The 4,265-nt window shown below is 35.2% G+C and overlaps 1 long non-coding RNA gene across 3 annotated transcripts; it reads right to left on the reverse strand.

Moving 5' to 3' along the window:
• Nucleotides 1–552: 552 nt before the first annotated feature.
• On the reverse strand, nucleotides 553–3,699 carry LOC137708338 (uncharacterized). 3 transcript variants are annotated; one of them, XR_011064780.1, is made up of 5 exons: nucleotides 3,331–3,699; nucleotides 3,062–3,134; nucleotides 2,042–2,130; nucleotides 949–1,031; nucleotides 553–827 (listed from the first exon to the last, which is right to left on the reverse strand). It is a non-coding gene; the product is annotated as an uncharacterized lncRNA (long non-coding RNA). The 3 variants fall into 3 exon arrangements; XR_011064778.1 differs by having other exon boundaries at nucleotides 3,036–3,134; XR_011064779.1 differs by lacking the exon at nucleotides 3,062–3,134.
• Nucleotides 3,700–4,265: the final 566 nt, after the last annotated feature.

Here is a 4,265-nt window from a genome sequence, read left to right on the forward strand (position 1 = left end):
ATGTTGATGCTTCACTGGCCAACATTATGTGCCATAAAGCATTGCCGACCTTATTGCCATCCTATAAATTTTTCTCTTGAGCTTTAGTGGCATACGATGGTCACTTAACACACCGGATGCACTTTAACACTTCATCCATCCAGCTTGTATTCTATAGTTGAGGTATCCATCCAACTCTCCGTTCTTTTGCAAGATAAATCCTGACACTAGTAGAAAAAACGCCTTTGTGCGACGTAGGTACCTTCGTCGCACGCTAATCGTCGTGCCAAGGAAGTGATAGTAGGGTTTGCGCGACGAAGAAGTAACATACGTCGCGCAAAGAGACTTTGCACGACGCATATATCTACGTCACACAAAGTAGCTTTGGGTGACGCAGGCCCTACGACGCGCAAAGTGTCTTTGCGCGACGCAGGCCCTATGTGTCGCAAAGGCGCAAAGATAGCTTTGCACGACGCAGCCACTCTTCGTCGCGCAAACCCTTTTTTTTTTTGCAAAAATCTTTTTTATTTAATTTTTAATAAATATTGTAATTAAATTCTAAACAATAATTAATAAACCAAGAAAAAGTATTTAATTATAAAATATATGAAAATGTACATATAAGATGTCCGAACAAAAAAGAAAAAACAAGAAGAAGTTATCTTTTAAAGTAAACAACAAAACGATGAGATATACAAAGAAATATCAAACTATCCATGAGACCTCCAACGAACAAGGAAATTGTCACTTGAAGACTTCACATTTTTTGAACACCTCCAAACAAAGGACCTTGAGAGCGAACTACTGCCCCTAATGCTTGAGCCTCAGTAATTGTTGCCTCTCTCTATCTGCATGGACATAAGCATATGGCTCAAGAAAAAAAATTTGTACTTGTATAGGTAGAACTCTTGAAAATTTATATTAAAGGGGGTCCCTTGAGAAAAGATAAACACATGACAGATTATGAACCTGCTAAACAGCCATGGATTTAATTCTACCAGCCCCGAATACCAGAGAAAATATATTACTACAGGTTCCCCGGCATGTATGAACTGCACGAAAACAAATTCAAGGCTTGAAATTTCATATTGAGACATTAAACAGTAGTATTGTAAGCAATAAGAAAGAAAAACAAGCACATCCAAGCAATTTTCATGCTTAATATTTGTTTAGTAGAACGTCTGTCATTGTAGAATCTTTAAAGCAAGTAAATCATATAATTACCGTACTGCAGGGATGGAGTTATGTTAGTGATAGGCTACTATCAGCAGTTATACCTTACAAAGAGAGTGGCTAGTATGACGGACAAATGTGGGTAAAGCCACTTGAGGTTAGCACCCTTCACCTTATCTTTTCTTAGTTAATAAGGATCAAGGATAGAGTCCCTCTGGAAATGTCAACCTTCAAAGTTTAATCCACATATCTTATTCAATTATTGAACTGAAGAAGGCTACTTAGAATAATCAAGATATGATGAAATTCCAAGAAATTAACTGATCACATAAGCCTCAATGTTCAAAGATATTAACTGATCACATAAGCCTTAACGTTCAATGATATTAACTAATCACATAAGCCTTAACGTTGATGCATATATTGCCTCTAAATCAAAACCTCGAAAATTTGATTATGCTATGGAAACTGTATCCTATGGCTTATCACTAGAGCTTAATACTCGAACAAAGTTTTTGAGAGTCGGACTATGTCCCTCTGTGTGGTGTATATGTGCATATGTATGTCAAATATTAACTAAGAAAGGGTCATTGGAGATAGTGCAAATTTGAAGATATCTAAAATTGGTCATTAGGCAACAAAACTAGATAACTCTTGACCTTTAACTAGTTAAAACCAGCAATTGAAAGCCCAAATTTTTTTTTCTGTTCTAATATTAATAACTGAGATGCAAAATCATAGAAAATTTATGCTAGAACATTATTTCTTATCCATGTTGTATCGAGATCAAGAGAACCTTATTTGAAGGATTCACTTAATTGATAACCTAAATTAAGGCAGCGAAGAAGACAACCTGAAAGCAACAACCTATACTGGAAGATAAAATCACCTTCTGGATCTTCCCACAAAGCAATGAACCAACACACCACCAGAAGATCTTGTAGCTTCGTCAATATAATCGATGCACTCATCAAAGTCCTGTAGATGAATAGAAAATGATAAGTCCTCATAATGGGGTTATTTAAATGAGTGTATTATGCACTTACACATGGATGGAAATTGATGTATAAGCACCGATGCATTTATCTGGGGTTGAGAATTAAAACTAGATTGATCAGACAAACACCAGAATGCGCAAAGACTAGTTTATCCACAAATCTAGAGGTAAGCATTCCTAAGTTCTAAGAACCAAACACAAAAACCACACAGGCAGAACATCATTGAATAAAACGAAGGTCGACCTGAAAAAATTCTAACTGCAATATATGGGTATATCAATGTTAAATTAAAGTCTGATTCGGTTGTATGTCAGACAAGCTTATAAAACTGGTCATAAAGGGACATAAGATACTGCAAGATAACAGTACAATAGGTCATTGCTATTTCGACTACATATGCTTTTTTTTCTCTCATAAATTACAATTCTAGGCTTGGCTATAGGTCTAAGCCTTCACTAAAAATTCTAGATATATGCTAATGTTTCATAATTTACCAATCTGGAAAGAGATCCAAGGGTAGCACATGAATGGAGATTAAAACACATATGCATATATGATAAGATATCCAATCCTTGCAGAAGACAAATTAATATAAAACATATTAGACTATTTGACATGACTATCATCAAACTCTTCTTACAATACTATGAAGCATCCAGCTTCAGCCACAATCCTCTTTTCATAAACTTCATATAAAAAAGAAAACCATATGCTAGTCTTATAAGCATGAATGCAGCAAAGTTCTTAAACCCACAAGATATTTTAACCTATTGTGTTTAGTAACTGCCATTTTGAAATGGAAGTAAGATGATCCAAAAGTGATTAATCTCAAAGGTAAGAGATCATGGAGATAAGGAAAAATGAAAAGTGACAAAACTATGTTACCTAAAACAGAAAGAGGATGACTCAACTGTTTCTCTTCCATCTTCTTCTGCTATAGCACCACTATTTTCTTACTTTAATGATACTCAAGTAGCAACTCAACTACATAAAATATTAAGCTAAATTAGCAGAATATAATAATCCGCATTTGGGCATTTTGCTTTAAGCCATACAGTACAAAAAATTATGCTAAAAGTACAAAACAATGAACCACCAGAAATCCCAATTCGCATACACAAATATAAAACCCTAGAAATCTAAAAACATGCAGAAACAGAACTTGGGGTTCGGGTCAGACCTTGAAATATCCAAGAACGATGTGAACTGGCTGAAAACAATTCCCTTTGCGGACCCATCCTTTTCAACCATGGATCTAATTTCTTCCATTTACAGCACAATTAATTGAAAAACATTAAATTAAATATGCAAATAATGAGATTGAATGTGTGAACCTGAAGAGGACGTCGAAATTGACGGCGACGCAAGCTTGGCCGAGGTGGAGGCATGTGAAATTTTTTTGGATGAAGGCAGAAATAGAGAGAAATCGAGAGATGGTGTTGGGAATGAGAGACAAAGAGTTTGAGATAGTGATTGAAGACTGAGAGAGAGAGGAGGCTCAAGGCTTAGGGCTCAGGCTGCTACGCGAGATGTGAGAGAACGAGTGAGAGAGAAGGAAGAGAGACCAAATTTTTACACTCCCATTTTGTCCAAATTTGGCAAAATCAAAAAAAAAAAAAAAAACGCCTAATTTTTACAAAACTACCACCAAATTTTTAACACATTGCACGAAGCATGTATACATTACGACGTCGCGCAAAGTGGTTTTGCGCAACGACCCCATCTAGGCGTCGCGCAAGTTATATTTTAACAAAAAATTATTATAAAAATCTACAAAACTAATTTCAACGATCCAACCGTTAAACTTGTTTGTATATGCTTCAAGATCGCATACGCCCAAAATTGCAAACAAAAAAACATTCAGAGCTTAAGTAACGGGACAAAACATTTCGACGATTATAAACAAAAAATCACGATTTAAAAGTTATTTTAACTCCGATTTTGATAATTTTTTACAGTTACATTCCTTGACCCTATGTGAATACAATGAATGAACTCGATCGTTAATTTAAAATATTTACACTAGTGGATACCACAAAATCTTATGTTAAACTTAATGAAAGTATAAATAAACTCTAAAGTGTTAGTGAATCTATTGTTTTGATGGGATACGCA

This window comes from Pyrus communis, chromosome 11, assembly GCF_963583255.1.
Source record: "Pyrus communis chromosome 11, drPyrComm1.1, whole genome shotgun sequence".
NCBI classification, from domain to species: Eukaryota; Viridiplantae; Streptophyta; class Magnoliopsida; order Rosales; family Rosaceae; genus Pyrus; species Pyrus communis.